The sequence below is a fragment of the Amblyomma mixtum genome, chromosome 3 (genome assembly GCF_055824585.1).
Source record: "Amblyomma mixtum isolate Tamu chromosome 3, ASM5582458v1, whole genome shotgun sequence".
Classification (NCBI taxonomy): Eukaryota; Metazoa; Arthropoda; class Arachnida; order Ixodida; family Ixodidae; genus Amblyomma; species Amblyomma mixtum.
In genome coordinates, this window is record NC_143014.1 from 342779215 (window position 1) to 342796990 (window position 17776).

A 17776-nucleotide genomic window follows, 5' to 3' on the forward strand; every position below is an offset into this window, starting at 1 on the left:
GATGGTGTCTTTTTTGTTACCTTTTCATGTCGCTATATATTCTTACCTCTCTTTGTAATAAAATTTAGTTGGAAGTTTGCGCTCGTCCGTCGTCTTTCTTACGTCCATGTGTTTACCGCGCTTTACGTTTACTCAGCAAGTATCCTGTGGAAGCAGCCAGCTTGACGTAATGAACCACACGGAGACACGGAGAGGACACATACGTCATGTGGTTCCAATTACCGTGCTTTGCCCCACCGGAGTGCGGCCGTCTTCGACCTGTTAAGATCGAGCAGTAAAGGGCCCAATTTCCGGTGTCTCCTCACGTGCCGAGCGCCGCCGCGGCGATCAGGGTCTCGTTCCCGGTGGTTCTCCTTTGGCGTGCCTCCTCGCGCGTCGGGTGATGACGAACAGGTGTCGGCAACACGAGGGCCGCCACGAGTGCCGAGAGATTATCACATGCGATCCTACCGCAGTCTGCGCTGCTTCGATGGCATCCTCCTCACCCTCAAACACGTGACGGGGGCGTGTCCACAAGGGAGGGAAAGTGTTGTGCGCAAAAGTGAACGTTTCAGGCCGCCGTCAGCGAGTGCGGCCGACTCTCCGCTCTTGGCGGTGTACGTAAATACACCCAGTCGTGTTCTTTCACCATCACACAACTCCTTCACTCAGCGGCCCTACTGTCCTGGTGTAAAGAGCGTCATTTTGACCAAGATTCTGTCGAGCCGCTACACCGAAACCCCCATCCAACACTGTTGCCAGGCGGTGAGATGAACCGGGTAACAAGGTGCAGCATCTGCGGGTGAGTGTTGGTTTTTGGTTTGCATCCTCGAGGCTTCAAATTCTGCGTTGATGTCTTAACTGCTGGTTGATAGGATGTCTGTAGCACAGGGGTACAGTAGCTCAGAATCACGATGAGCGAGCAAGACCAGCATTTAAATGCAGCGACCACAGACATGACGAGGTTGTCGAGGGCAGGGCTGTTGTTCTTGTGCGATGAGTTGCGCGTCGCTCTAGATAAAAAGTATTTTTCAGGTAATCAAGAATCCTTGAACGGAGTAAGAGGATGATTGTGAGATTGCTTGGGAAAATGTGCAACGTTGGGTAAATGACCAGGACAGAGAAAGGTAACACGCAGAAGTGAAGCGGCTTAAACTCCAGCTTGAGATGCAGCGAAGGGCAGCCCACACCGGGAAAGGCAAAATCTTGGAGAAATGGAGTGAGGCTACTTCTCAGATTATATCCACAAAGTCTGTGACTGTAGGCGAGTTGGTTAATTGCGACACCACGAGGGAAGCGGCAGAGAACGCGTCCGACCGGTAGGTGCTCCAAGGAAAGCCGCAGTATCCGAGGCCGTGTTCGAGCTAGGCAGCCGCAATGCCGATAGAGAGCATTCCGAGAAGGGGCCTACGCGACCCGACTGCGAGGATTCCCCTCCGAGGAATGTAGGAGTGGCAACGGAGACCGTTAATCGGGTAATTAAGAGTGAAGCCCTTTCAATTGAATTGCTACAGGCGTCGAACCTACAAGCCCGCGAAAAGGGAGATTTCTCCAAAGGTGCAGGTTTCAGAAGAGAAACAAAGCCGAACCGTTCAGTCTGTGTGAGTCGAGGCAGCTGCGAGTCAAGGCGTCACTAGAGCATCAGTGAAACAGAAAGCGGTGTGGCTACTTCAGCGAGCTGGCTTTAGAAGAATCATGACGGCTGATAAGCAGGCGAGGCGGAAGAGAATTACCTTCAGTGGAGCAAACGGCACAACTCGCGGGAAGCTGAAGGTCCGTCTGTCAGCTGTGTGGAGCTGGAAATGCTGCGAAGCCAAAGTGGCTAGTTTTGAACCGGATGAAGGTTTCCGAGGTGCGATGGAAGAACTAGAAGCTAGTTCTGATCTGGGGACACACGCTCAGCAGTCTATGCGCAGAATAGGAAAACGGACAAAGGCGAAGGGCAAACAGAGAAATCGATTCATTTGTGCTCACAGCTGCTGATGTGAGCAAAGAGCGGAAGGCGGTAGAACCCGAAGTTTTCCCACGGTGCGCAACTGTAACTCGCGGACAGGGTTCCTGGCCAGGCGACAGGCACTGGTGCTTCAAAAGCAGACCGCAATGGCAGGAAATTAAAAACGAATTTTCCAGGCATGCATGTCAGAAGCCCATGAAAATCCGTCAGTTCGCGAGAAGAATCAAATTTCGCTGTCCTGGGTCAAAGACGGCAAGAGAAAAGGCAAATCGCTGTGCGAGCTTCCTTGCGCGTGACTTGAGGGGAACTATCGTGGATATATGCGGATTCCCCGAACACTCCAGGAGAGAAAGACGCGTGTGCGGGATTTTTCTTGGGAAGCAGCCAGACAGGAGCACAGCCGAAGAGTCGGGACTCGAAGCGATAGGGGGAGCGGGACAGTACTTGTTGCAGCCTGTTGTCGACAGCAATTATGGGCTTTGCAAGCGCTACCAAAGACCTCTCCTCTTGTCGAAAGGGCGGAAAGACGCTAGCGAAGGCAAAGAGTGGGTTGGCTTCCTCTCCCTAAGCCCCTGTAGCTGAAAAGGTGGTTAGTCCGCGGCCCCGACGCGCGCGGCTGAAAAGGCCATTGTTTGAGCGCGGCAGAGGGAAATCACCTTTGTCATAGATCGTGCCTGTACTTGGCCATTTCTGTAAGCCGATATCGTTTTGTTATTTCACGTAAGGCTACTAAAGAAAGGCTACCGATTAGGTTGAGTTTGCTTTTGTTTCTCACTTTCGACGCAGGAAGTTTACATGCATGGGCGTGTCAAACTTCGTGGAGATACCAATGGCATGTTGCTGAGTAAAGGCGAAAGTTGGGCGAGTTGGTGGACGTTCATGATTAAAAAGTAGCGCGAAGGAATCATTAAAGTAAGATAGGACGACGCAGACAAGCGTTATCTTAGCGCGGGCGTCCGTTGCCCTGTCCGTCTCTATTTCTTTCAGTATTACAGAAATCTTAAAATTGGAAAGGCAATTAAAAACGGACTAATGAATATACGTTGATTAAACTGCGCACACTGCACTACTATATTTTCCTCCCCAAATGGTGAAAATATTGATGCTGCGCGCTCCGATAAGCGACAGATATTTGTGCCCAAAATAACTAAGTTTTGATGTATTTAAAAGGCCGCCGATCACAAAAATTCAACGAGTGCACATGCCGAAATGTAAAGTAACAGACTAATGTCTATTCTACGTGTGGTCCAAACGAAACTGTCCTAATTTATGCAGTTTCTTCAGAAAAGTTCTCTGAAGTAGGTCATGTCGAAGAAACTACCGAATTGGTCATCTGCAATGCCACCTCTTGCGCAGATGTTAATGCAGTTACGCTCCAGCGGTGTGCATCAATTGACAGTGCACATTGAGCTTCCAGACGATGCCTACACTGCGCTGTTTGAACAAGAGCATCGCGCACAATGCTCGCGCGAACAATGCCTAAAAGGCAGCATTCGCGCTGCCGGAGTGGTACCCCCGCTTGCGGCACAGTAGGTGAGGCCTCGCGAAAAGAAAAAAAAAAAGAGAAGTGCCTGTATTTGAAAGTGGTCTGAACAGTTTTCTTCTAAGGGATCTCATTTGCGTACTCACATTTATCGCCGCGCAAATAGTTTGTTGATCGTGTTGTTCTGAGATTAAGCGAGCGAAACGAGGCTGTCGAAGTATGTGGACAATTGCTGTAGCAATGCTATGTATAGATGGTTTTTACGAGTTGCGGAACTCAGACAATCAGTTTAAGGAAGAATTGTGCCAGTATGCGAATGAGTATGGCTTCACAAAAGAAACTCTAGCCTCCAAGGGCGCGGACACATGGTTGGGCGGTCAAGCAGCAGAGACAGTGATGATGATGGACGACGGAAAAGCAGCCAAGGCTTCGAGGCACGCGGGCGGAGCGGCCGCCTGCGTGGGAAGCGCCTTGACGCTTTTGCTGTGGGACCGCGTTGCAGGCCTGCGCATGTTTTTTGCATTCACTAAGTTGTGTTTTAAGCATGAAATGCTTTTAGCTCCCGTTGTCGGCATTGTGGTGACGTCACACCGAGACCGAGAGCCATCATCCGGGCACTGAAATCCACTCATCCGGGCACTGAATTCCACTCATCCGGGCTCTGAAACGAGAACATCCGGGCACCGTACGAGACTTAACGAGATTCAACGAGACTCTCTAAGCCCTAGTACGGGGCAAGCGTTTGCGGGTAGGTAGGCTGGAAACGCTGATTGGTCAAAAAAATATGACGTCATACGCGTGACGTCATAGGTCACGTGATATTTAATGACGTCATGTCCGGTTGGGGGACAGGCATGTTTTCCCTAGATTTCTCCCCGCCACCGCTCGTCAGCGGACGGGGCTGCTCGCGAGGAGCCGAGAGGCGAGGAGGCAGCGTGCACTGCAGCGTTGCCTCCTCGGCGTGTCCCCGTCATGTCTTTCGACCCGCCGCGGTGGCTCAGTGGCTATGGCGCTCGGCCGCTGATCCGAAAGACGCGGGTTCGATCCCGGTCGGGGTGGTCGAATTTCGATGGAGGCTAAATTCTAGAGGCCCGTGTACTGTGCGATGTCAGTGCACGTTAAAGAACCCCAGGTGGTCGAAATTTCCGAACCCCTTTCACTACGGCGTCCCTCATAGCCTGACTCGTTTTGCGACGTTAAAACCCCAATAAACCATAAACCCATGTTCTTCAGTGCGCGCGCGAGATTAAAAAGCGCACCTGTCGCGCTGCGCTCTCACACTGCATGCCTGCTTCCGTGCATTTCTTGCGGACTCCTTTCAGTCATACTTAGCTATACTATTGACCAAAAGGCTTCTTAAACAGTTATTTCAAGTTTTATTGCTATGTATAAAGAATATGTTTGTAGCAGGTGCGTGAGCCCGAACAAAAGAAAACTGTTTTTATTCCCCTTCAGTATTCCTGCTTATCGAGACTTGAGCATTTATATGTTGTAGTACAACTTTTTTCAGGCATCACAACTGATGTTTCGATGTGTTTGGTACATATTCATCTTGAGACATTTCATGTCTGTTGGGTAAAAAAAAATATACGAAATAATACTTGACTGCATCAATTGTGACTGAGGAAACTAGCATCACGTATAGCATGCTCTTGAAATTCCTCTAGCTGTTGCACAGAAGTCTGTAATTGACTTCATTGTAGCTTCATACTTGCACCATTTAAACTCTGCACATAGCTCTTTTTTCACAAAAGGAAATGTGATTAGGTTTCTGAATAGAGCTGTGCACGGGCCGCAATTTCGAACCCGCGCCCTGCCCGGGACTTAACCTACCGACAGGAAGCCCGGCCCGACACTGAAGGACCCTGAGCACGCTCGTGCTCGGCCCGACCTGCAAAGCGGCGACGACACAAAAAGAGAATTTCAGGAAAATGAGTTTATTTCAATGACATTCAAATTTTGACCTCGCATTACAGATCACAGTTTGGGATTATGCACAAGACACAACGCATAAAGGTATAGATTTATCACTCTAAATATGCAAGTTGTTCATTGATGATGGCTTGATCGAAACAAGAGCGGCGCTCTTTCATTACGAATCCTGCGGGCGCTGAAATTTTTCTCGCTGCTTGAATTGGTGGCCGCAACGGCTAATACTTTCATAGCAAGAAGAGAAACGCTTGAAGTACGAAGGGGAATGACAGACGTGGTGTCGTAAGCCATGGATGGCGTGCCACGACAGGAAGACTTTTTGACTTGTCAGAGGATAAGCGAGCAAATAAGCGACATGGCGGCGCTATCCTGCGAATGCCGATGTGGCCGCGACGTCCCTGCTTCTACTATTCACGGGAAGGCACGGTGCTGTGTTCACTTCGCTGACAAGCGATTACGGCGAAACGCAGCACTGCGCCAGAATAGTACGAGCTGAGCCGTAGTGGAGGCGCCAGTGACATTCTTCTAATGCCATTCATGTGGTGGGGGCCCCCAATTCGCTCTCGCCCGCGACTATTGTCCGTCTCCCCGGCCGGAACCGGAGAGAGTGGCTCCTGCCGGGTAGGCGGACAAGAGAGAAGGCTGCCGGCTCTGCGGTGCGCTGCGAGTGGCGAGTGGAAGAATTTAACCTTTTCCCGATGTGCTGCTGCAGCGCGACTCCGTGACCCCGCGACCTCGCGTGCGCCGTACGCAGCCCTGCCTCCGCTTCCCAGAACCATCCTTTCTTCTTACAAGGCGCCCAAAACTGGTTGCTTTGCCGCAACGTTGGTACTTGCTAGAACGAAAAATGCGTGTCCAGCCCCAGCTAGCTTTTTTTTTAGCGTTTGTACTATCCTCCCGTCCTTGTACATTCCCTCCTGGATGGTCTAGACACAAATCACTTCCTGCTGTGCATGCAAGACGCCCAGCGCACCACAGCCATATTCGCACTTCCACATATATGATACATGCTTTGCCCAACTTAGAGCCCTGGGCGTTTGGTTGTGAGTAACACCGTATGGCGCGTAATGCATTCCCATCAGGAAGAATTAAAATATGAGAAAATTCATCGCAAGATATATTTCCTTGTATTCTCGAAGTAAATTACTTCTATACTAACTCCTCCCTTCTGAAGTGACCAAAAGATAAAACAACTCAGCGTGTGAAAAAGGTGAATGCAAAAATACACTACTTTTGTGCAAAATTCACAGGAAGTGCACTTAAATTGCCACAAGTGCATGGCCAATTAAGGAAAAAAAATCAAGGCCAAAGGACGGCGACGCACAACAGGAACACAGGACGACGCTGTGTTCTGTGTTCCTGTATTCTGTGTTCCCAGTTCTGTATCCCCGTCTTTTGCGCTGGTTTTCTTTCTACAATCGTGAACCAATTAACTCGCCCAGCTCTCCACTCTACTGGACCAATAATGCATCAAGCTTCACAGTGCATTAGTGTTATATCTTACGCTACATATTTTCGAATTGTTTTTGCTGCAAAACAGGTATAAGAGGTCGGCATACACGTCTTTCATTTGCTTAGGAAGAAAGCAGCGCAGTCAAGAAAGTTGCTCCCTCCTGCCAGTGAAAATTTAAAAAATGCGGTTTTTTCAGCGCCAGTATAAAATCTTTGCTGCTGACGGCATGTTGAAATTTTCGTTAATGCACCGTAATAATTATCTCATGAAGCCCCAGCTCTTGTGGCCCAGGACGAAGAGTACGATGATTTATGCAATATTTGAAGTGCATTTTTGAACCAAGTTCTTATTGCTCTAAGTTCTCCTAAGCAAATAAAACTGAAAATTGCGATAATTTTGATAATGCTTTATGGAGCTAACATTACCAGGATGTGGTAAATAAACAAAAAATAAATTCTTTGATAAAGGCCTGTACGCTGCACTTGTGCTGCTCGTTTATTTCATGCTGTCCATTTTCTCAGTGCAGTGTCTTCTTTGATAGGCATATTTCTGGCTCATTACATACTTTGCTTCGGTTCACAATTCTTCTTTTAGATATATTTCATCCACTTTCCTGCCATGATCTCTATTCAAACCTAATTTGTGTAGTTTTGCTTTGTCCGGTCTCCTGCAATGTTCTAGTATATACGAATGATGTGAAGACCTGTTTCAAGCTGTTGCACTATAATTCAGTCTAACCTCCTCGATCACGATCACCTAAGCCTTTCCTTATCTGTTGCCATACTTTTTTATGGAAACACTTAAAAACAAAGCACCATGATCTATTTCAGTATTGTTTTATTTGCCGATCTAATTTTTTCGAAGATAACATGGAATCCCAACTCCCCTTTAATGTCCCCGTTCTCGTCTGGAAGTCGCGAATTTTTAGATGTGCGCTCAGTATTCTCGTTAGTGCATTTGTGCTCACAAGGGACTATAACAGCCAACGCGGCGAATACGCTAGATTTATTCCTGACAAATTGATCTGTCATAGTCTCACCTATTACATACCTGCCAGGCATCAGCGACCACTAGCTAATGCACTCTGACATTAATCTAGCCACTCCGAACACTAACAAAAAGAAAAAAATAATAATACGAGACTACAACGGAGCAAATTTTCAGGCGATAAATAATGAACAATTTTTTTTATCGATGCTTTCCCGTAGCTTTGGTGTCCGCAGCATTCAAACCAACTGGAGCATGTTCACAGCTATAGTCACCCAACTCACAGAACAATACACTCCTGAACGCACTGCTACCACCCACTCAATAGCTCCCTGGTGTAATAATAACATTAAACGTTTATCTAACAAAAAGAAAGCCTCAACCGCATCGTAAAGTTCTCGCCAACTAGTGAGTGATCGGACTTCGTATTCAGCGGCTTCCAACATGTATGTTCAGGCGCTCAAAAGCGCTAAAAGCACTTCCACTCACATGTAACCACCAATGTCAAAAATTCTGGCGGGTCATTAATCCTTCCACCGATGATAGTTTTGCGTTATCTGACCCGTTAGGCGACCCCATACCTTCCGACGTTTGCGTCACGATTCTTAACCGCGCAATCACTGACAACTTTACACCCATATCTGATGTATACATATGCCTACAACTCACCACTTCAACTATGTTTTTATGCCACCTATAACTGTTGCTCCTACTGGTGTGAATAAGCTTATTGATGGACTCAGTGTTCCGGGTTATGACTGCGTTACTTAAAAAGCACTGCAGCTTATTCGCCCATTATACTAACCAAACTTTTCCAGCATTGACCAGTCAACGCTGCTACTGAGTGGAAGATCGGAAAGGTGGTTACAGTCTACAAATCCGGTAGCAAAGCATCCCCTATTAATTATCGTCCCATATCCCTTACCAATACTTGACCCAAAATGTTCAAACATATAATATTCACTAACCTTGTTAACTTCCTTTCATTGAACAACTTTTTTATGTGAGCGCAACATGGTTTTCGAAAACCTTACTCTTGTGAAACACAGTAAATATAGTTTACGCATGCGTTGCACTGTATTCTAGATCTATCATCACTAACTGACTGTATATTTCTGAATTTTTCAAAGGCTTTCGACGATGTATGTCAAAACCTTTTGGCTCACAAACTAAAACATCTGGATATTGACTGTAACTTATTGAAATGGATTGAATGTCTACTTAATCGCTCACAATTAGTTTTTGCTAACGGTTATAACACCTGTTTTACAGAGGTGTCTTCCGGAGTTCCACAATGTTCAGTTCTTGGACCCTAGCTACTGTTCCTGATTTAACATTAATGATCCCCGCTCTCTTATGGATTCTCATATTCACCTATTCGCTGATGTTTGCGTCATTTTTAGAGAAATAACCAACACTAACAACCTTACATTACTTCAGTCAGTGGCGGTCACAGAGAGTGGTTTTAGGGGGAGCGGACAGACTGCTGTATATAAAAAAAGAAAAAATAGAAAGAACTATTTTTTATTTTATTTGCACAAACATTTTTTTTTGCGCTTTGTTATTAAAAAATAAATGGCGAAAGGTATAGACGTTATACGTTTACGCGAGCAATATTCATTTCGATACCAGGGGAAACGAGTCGACGTCTGAGATATCCCGCCACGACATGTCCACTAAGGTCAAAGCACCTGCCCGGACTTTTCACCAGTGGGGTTAGCAGCATTCATTTCTCAGTTCTGGGAAGTGGCTTTGTTCCGCCCTCAGTCCCCTCCTTCAAGGCGGCTGGTCGGCGCTTCTTGTCAAGCCAGAAAGGGATGGTCCCCTCGCTGGCGTCGCTGTGTCCCATGGTGGGATAAAGACATGAATGGGTGGCTCCCTTCCCCCCCTCCCCCGCCGACGAGGTTGCTGGCCACCGCAACCGCAGGTGAATGGCACCGCCGTCGCCGCCGCGCCGGCGGCATGGCAAGACAACGGTGGCGGCAAGGCAGGAACACGATTCCTCGACAATCACAACGAATTGTGCTCGTATAACTATCAACGTGTAGAACGTGGATTTGTGTGAAATAAGACAGCCGCTAACAAGGTGAACGTACAAAGCAGGGGACTACTTGACGAGACCGCCACTGACTTCAGTGCGAAGAATGGTGAATGCAGCTATACATGAACAAATGCAAAGTCATGCGTGTATCTAGAAAAACTTCCGTCCCACCTCACTACTACATCAATAACATTTCGTTGAAATCAGCCTCATCATATAAGTGCATCGGCGTCCACATTACTTATATCTTAGCTGGTCTCTTCATACCGAGAACATAATTGAAAATGCTAATCGCATGCTTTGCTACTTACGTCGCAACTTCTTTAACGTTCCTTCCAATTTGAAACTATTGCTTTATCAAACACTAATACGATAAAAACTCGAGCATGCAACACGTGTATGGCACCCTGCTCATGACAACTTCATTAATGATCTTGAGCTGGTGCAAAATAACTCTGTGCGTTTAATCCTTGTTAACTACAACCGCACAGCGAGTATAACTACTGTGAAGCCAAACATCTGCCTCCCATAACAGACATCGCGTAGAAAATTGTTTCGTATCACCCTGTTCCACAAGCTGTACCATCATCCCGCTCTTCGTGATCACCTCATTCCCCATACAATTTCTGTATCCCGCCGCATTGATCATGATCACAAAGTCGGAAGTATGTCATGCAACAGAAAATGCTGCTCGCAGTCATTCCTGCCGCTAACCTCATGAGACTGGAACCACCTTCCCGCAGAAGTTGCCGGCACTGAAAATTATGAGCAGTTCCGCGTAGCACTAGCTAACATTGTATATTCAGGCGCTGTTTAATATTCATGTAATCAACTGTATTTTTCTCTCAGTTTTCGTATATTTACCATTCCCCCTGTGTAATGCCACTGGCCTTGAGGGGTAACATAAATAAATGAACAAACAGAGTAATATGCAAGCCTCTTACACAACATTCACTAATATTTCTTTCTTACTGTAATAACGATTTGTAGACAGCCTAAAGACTCATATTTCACTGACGTGAAGGTTCATTTTTCACAGTCACAGTTCCATACTGTAGAGCGCAGGATAGCGCTTGTGCTGCATCGTTCTTCTTCTGTGTGTGTCATTGTAGGCGCTATTGTTTATTGTCTCAAGTACTATGCACCGTGTATCCCAAACTGAAGTTCTTCTAAATCTTCTTTGATATTAGCAGTTGCAAATTCAAGCCTTCTGCAGGATTTGAAGGAGGCCCAAGGAGCCGAGGAGTAATTTTATGCATATGTAAATGCAAACAGCTAATCTATCTGTACTATTGTAACTTGCATTCTCTTTTTTGCTTTATGCGCTTTTCTTATATTTCGTGCCATAGTGCTGAATGTCGTAATTTTTGTATGTATTATAGTGTAAATTGATACTATATGTCTGCTTTCAAAGTGTTTTCCTTTTCTTTACTGTAATGCGCGATTGTAATGTTTATCTCTTATATTGTTTGGTGTACTTTCCATGTTCTTTTAAAGTATAAACTTTTTTTCCTACGTTCAAAACTGTCATTTAATGGTCCCCTGGGCCTTGTCAAGCTGTGTGCACAGCTTTTAGCCTAGGGTGACCAGCCAGATTTTTCTGGTAAATAAAGTGCATTGACTGATTTATTAATTCATTGATATGCAACTTACAAATGATTGGAAATGAGGGGAACATGTGCACACGGCGGAAAGCGCGTGGTCTCCCAGGAAACACTGAGGTGGCCCGAGAAGGGCCTTTAGTAAGGACGACATCCGTTTTGTGCCTCTTCACTAAGCAGCGACGACACTGCGTGCGCAGTCCTCGTTTTGCCCGAGCTGTCGAAGCAATCCTTGGTAAAAAAAAACACGAGGGAACAAAGTCGTGCTGTGTATGCAGATGCGATCGCCTCGTGGTTCCATTCACGGCGAACAATCATCCGGCAAGCCCGGCTTTTTCGACGGATTCAGGAAACGACTGAAAAGAACAAAAGTAAGGAGCGAAGAAAGGTACACTGCTTACAGCTTAGAACACAAAAAAACAAAGCTAGGCGCTGAACTCGGTTAACCCATTCAACGAGGCGTGGCGTGAGCTTTAAATCCGATTTCGACAAGGCGTGAGAAGTCGCTAAAGAGGCAAAGGCACACTGCACTGGGTGAATGATATAGCTAGACTAAGCGCAAGTCATAACTTCTCTAAAGTCACACTGCACTCGTTTAACCCTGCAACGAGGCCTAGCGCGGGTTCTGATGTCTGGCGCTGATTTCGACAAAGAGAGGGAACACGGCCGCGAGATTGGATGCCCGCAATCTCCCAGGAAGCAATGAAGCGGCCCTGAAAAGGGCCGTTTGGAGCAGTTCTTCAACGTCAACCTACAGCGGCGTGGCGGCGAGCAGTAGGCCCAGCGTCCGCGGCGAACAATGACATCGGCTTCCGAGAAGCATATCCAGGGAACGATGCTGCAAAAAAAAAGTTTCGTTACAAGCACCGAAATTTGGTGAGCCCTCAATGCACGAGAAAACTTGCGACAATGTAGTTCAGTCCTTACCTCGGGGTTGAGAATGCGCACGCCCGACAAGCGCGTCAGCGTAGCTGTCAAACGGCGGTCCTCAAAGCGCGCCTGATGCGGATCCTTGTAGTGCCGCGGCAAAGACTTTAAATACGAGCACGACACTAGCCACGTGCTCCTGGCGAAACCACGAAAGCCGCAAGCAAAAACTGCACAGAAATTTCAGCTAGCTGTCGCCGACGAGCGTACCACGCACGAACGCCATAGCTGCACACGCCTCGAAACGAGCGCGTGCGCCGAGGAATGGATCACGAAACGAATGCCCGCTCACCACGCACGCGCGGCGGGTGCACCTAGCGATTCCCCAGGCGCTCTAGGGAGAGGTCGAGAAAGGCGCGCAGACGCCACGTCCGGTTGAGAACGAGGGCGAAGTCAAAAAACGTCACGGAGAAGCGCATCTCATCGACCAATCAGCGTTTCCAGCCTGCCTACCCGCAAACGCTTCTCCTACGGGACCGGCATACAAGCGCCGGTTGCTCGCCAAACGAGTCACAAAAAATAACTGCTACCAGTGTCTTCTCAATGTTTATGAAGATATCAGTCGAGCTGTGCATTTGATAATGCACGGAATTATAATTTCCGATTTCTAATAACGTGTGGAAAAAGCACATACATGCCACAATACACTTCGTTGTCATACGTGTTAGGGGCTTTGAGAGAAGGCCGCTTAGAGAAAGAGGGGAGCTACAGGCCGAGAAGGGGTTTCGGCGGAAAACTTTCGCTCCCTCCCCAAGGATGGCGCTGCGGTCCCACACTCACGCATGTAAAAGACCAGCCGCTTGGCCTTCAAGCCCTTTCCCCCTCTGGCAGGCAGAAGTATACACACTCGCGGAGTATTCGAACGCGCTGCTTATACATTCTTGTCAGGCCTGCGTCTCGTTGTGTCCGCGTACGCTTCAGCATCGTCCTGGATTTCAATGCCGCCACCGTCACAGCTGCTTAAGCCGAGCAATGGAGCCTATGTTAGGCCCGTAAACATTTCATGCTTACTCTACTCTCGGTTACGGGAGAGGCGCAATTTTTTTAAAATCATTTGCGAGCTGGGATATGACGACTATTCGGTTTATTCTCGTCAGTAAGATGTATCAAACTTTGGTAGTACACGCAGCACCGTATGATCATTTCTGCCGCTATTCTTATATTAGGGTCCAATATTAGTGTTATATTAGGGTATATATATATATATATATATATATATATATATATATATATATATATATATATATATATATATATATATATATATATATATGCGTGACACGAGGCATCCTGGCAGCGTCGGCCTTTGTTCTTTCTTGCTGAGCAGCAGAGAACAGGCTAAAAACTCCGCTGCAACGTGACGGTAAATTGCACATGACAGGATTTTCAATTCAATACTCAGTACCAGTAAAAGAACTCGGAACCTAAGCTTTTTTGGAACGCCACCAAATAAGAAAACCATGCTCCACGTTGTCAAGGAAGATACATCTGCAGAGGTTAACTGCAGGAAACGTTTATTTACAGTATGCGCACAATTTCAGTAGCCTGTGCGCTTTATTGCACTTATCCCCACGTAATATTTCGCGATCGCTTGAATACATAGCATATAGCTCCCGCTTTTCTTTGCCGCCGCATGTCCAAATTTAAGAATGTTTTCAGCGAACTGAGAACTGCTCGCGAGCTATACTCTGTTCTGCCTTTCTGAAACCCCGTCATTGCATTTTGAGTGAGTCGTGCTAACAGAGCGCATTGTTTGCATTTTGTCGAAAACAAATCCGGCTGCAAAATGAAAACGCTCCTTTTCTGCTACCGAAACATGCAGCTACAGTCGGCCTTACAGGCACGCTGTTACCTGGTTATGTTTATGATGCATGTTCACAGAAAGGAAATGAGGCTCCGCAATAGTTATATCGTAGCACAAGCCACGGAGTTTAGCGAACGATGAAAACATACAGAATATCTCAACTGTTGCTTGGCAATACTCCGAATCTCTTTTGCATAAATCTATAATAGGAATATTTTTCTCTCCTTCTATGGAGAACCATGCAATGCCGTAAATGAATATACATGGTTTTCGATTCCCTTTAATGCATTGTCGGCGAACCTCTCCCGGCAAGTACTGCAGTTCCTGACGTTTGTAGTAATCTATCCGGATATGTGTGCCAGCACATCTAACCTCAATGTATGTGTTAAGAAATTCCTCGTTTATATTATTCTGCGCTATCGATGCGATATACCGCATCAGAAAATTCGTTCATACATGACACATGACTTGAAGAGTTTGCACAAAACTTGCGAATGTTGAGTCTGCACTATTTGCAGCTCACCTTTACTGCTCCCCATTGCTGTCTGAGCCATTGCTATCAATTCGCCTACAATCAGTGCGCGCTATAAGGTATCAGCAGTGTAAATAAAGTGTTCGAAATCTGTCCCTTTCATTGAAAGCGACAATAGGTGTCTTATACTCTTTCTAGTTTCGTGAGAGGGATCTCTCTTAAGTTGCTTTTAACGCCAAAAAATATAAAAGAATATATCCGTCTCATCGTTCGTGATGAAGTACAGCAACCCTCCGCCTTTTTTCCTTTATTACGTAACTCAGCCTCTTGCGAACATGCACGCGAAGGCAGGAATCGAGAAACCATTCGAGAAATGGTTGAGGATGTTTCATTTTCCAAGAGACCCAGCCCCGCAAAAAACTTGTGTGTCTGGTCCGGGTCAAGCGCGAGAAGTGGTGACCGATCAACTCGCCGCGTGTTTGCAGCGCAAACGCCACATGTTGGTTCAATGCTATGTTTATGCGATTTGTAAATATTGTATGTGAGTATGTAACTGTCGTCCAGTGTTAGTATTGGTCACATGTCTTATCTGCCCTATTAGTCTTGCTGGGTGTAAAAAAAGAGGGCGCCTGAGAGAATAACATAGCAATTAAGTTGTCATCCTGTGCAAGTTGGCAATTCCCTTCTGAATGCTTGTTTGCGTCCGAGATTTCACAGTACAATGTTAAAGCTCGGTAATGCGTGCGATAGGCGCTTCCGCCCATTTTTTTTTGTTTAAAGCTCATTGCTTTTACAAAGCGCTAGCCGGCAAACCGCGGTCGGCGTCCAAACGTTGCATCAGGGCAAAAAGCGTGAAGGGAAGCATGGTCAGATAAGCTGTGGTAATTAATGTGCAATTGGGTTGTATAGGAACCAATTTGGATTAATTCTCTGCCGTTAATATATTGTTCTGTGAAGATTCAGATGCTCATTCGAGAAATTCGCCTGCTATTTTTACTACGATGTTCTTTGTGTGGTGTCTTCAACGTTATCATTTTCTTGCCTCAAACGCACCGCTAATTTCAGTCTCAAATTCGCCTGCTGGCGTTGCGTGCGCAGCGTGCCTCCGGACGGTCGTTATATCCGGCGACATCTTCCCTGTGTTTGACTCCGGACGCGCTCGAACAACAAACTGCCTGGTCGCCATCTGTAAGCATTCAATTGGTCGGGCACACCCTTTGGCAAGAGTGGCAGTAGCGCCGGCCAGAGAAGAAAAGGCAGGATTCGGTGGGAAAATGCGGGGGAAGACGGGGAATGCAGCAGTCGCCAGCGCCGAGAGGAAGGCGAAGGAAGCGCTCCAGCCTGGAAAGACGGATGACCTCAATGGATTTAAAAAAAAAAAACGAGAAAAATCCAGTCGGTTTTGGTGCCGAGAAAAGCCCGAGACAACAGTCTGTCGTCCACCGGCGAACGAACAAGGTTCACTCCGCAGCCCTCCGTTCCTTCTGTCGAATCCGGCGCCAACGCAGCAGCATGTAAGCTTCGACACCACTACCTCTGCATCATGTACTCGCCAATATGTAATTCTTGAATATATCTGTTTTGTTCCAGCTAAGTGAAACGGAGTCTCTGTGCCTCTCCGTCCCGTGTGGACCCGTGCAGTGTGTGGGGTCGCCACAATAAGCACACCACAGCATTTACAAACGACGAGCCCGGTGGCATCGCACCTATTCAGATTTCCCGAATAATATTTGTTCTATCCTCAGAACGCGCGATTCTTCATGACAGCCTCGTTTCTTTTTGCTTTCTTCTTAACTTCCTCCTTTTGGCCTTGCATCTAGTCTCTGCTATCATTAATCCACATACCAATATATTTGTACGCCTCTAACTCTTAAGATCGGTAGCGTAATCGTACCAGGCTCATCATTATAAACCATGACTCCAGATTTTTCAGCGTTTAATTTCAGTCCTAGAGCCTCCGGCTCTTTTCCGCAAGGGTCTGCCAAGTTTTGAAGGCCTCTCGCTCAATCTGTTAGAAGAACGATATCATTTGTATGTGTCCATCCCGGTACGACTTGTCACCAGTTGGCCCCTTCGCCACCACGACCCAGTAGAACCTAATCCGCTCGTTTCTATCCTGTCTTAAGTCGTTTTTCAACTGCAAATCTTTCAGCAGCTTCCATTTCCTGACAATTCACAGCTAGGTTGTTCTTCTAATTTTCTTGTAATGAACAAATTGTTTCACAGCCCACACTTGCTTTTCAAAAATTTGCCTAACAGGGGCGTGGTTTACGAGGTCTGTTAGAAAAGTATCAAACTTTAATTTTTTTTGCGAACACCTGATGGATTTGAAACAAGCGCGCTTGCATGAGCCGACCTTGAACCTTCGTGCGCATGCACGAATTTTTTCCCGCCTGCCGAGAGTGCCAGTCGCTGGGGCGCAGTGTGTGAGTGAGGCAGTGCGCAGTGCTCTCGTCGGTTTTTAATTGCAAGGAAAATTGCGGTGCGACAGCAGCCGCTCTACTGCATCAAATTTTGCCAGAAACTGGGCGACAACCAAGTGGAAACCATTCGGAATATTCAGACGGCTTTCGGTGACTATGCTATGAGCAGCACACAGATTAAGCAGTGGTACAACTGGTTTAAAGACGGCCGCACATCAGTGGAGAGCGAGCCACGCTCCGATCGACCATCAACATGCCGAAATGACCAGGTCATTGCCGAAGTGAACGCTGCGGTGATGCGGGACCCTCGTGTGACTGTCCGAGAAATTGCGGAAGAGGTGGACATTTGCAATTTTTCTGCACATTCCATTATCACCGAAAATTTGGCCATGGAGAGAGTTGCGGCGAAATTCGTGCCGAAGCTGCTCACGATGAAGCAAAAGCAGCTTTGTGTTGAAGTCTCGCATGACATACTGGATTCCACAAACAGTGACCCCGACTCCACCAACACCATAATCACTGGTGACGAGTCTTGGGTGTACGGGTACGACCCGGAAACCAAATACCAGTCGTCACAGTGGAAGCATTCCACGTCACCAAGACCAAAGATGGCCTGCCAAATGCACAGCAACGTCAAAGTGATGCTGACTGCTTTCTTTGACTCCCGCTGTGTGGCACACCACGAGTACGCACCCCACAGGGTCAAACAATGACCAAAGA

The 17776-nt window shown here is 47.0% G+C and overlaps 1 pseudogene; it reads left to right on the plus strand.

The window, feature by feature from the left end:
- Window positions 1–698: 698 nt before the first annotated feature.
- Window positions 699–17776, plus strand: part of LOC149356170 (calsyntenin-1-like) — a 63367-nt pseudogene continuing 46289 nt past the window's right edge.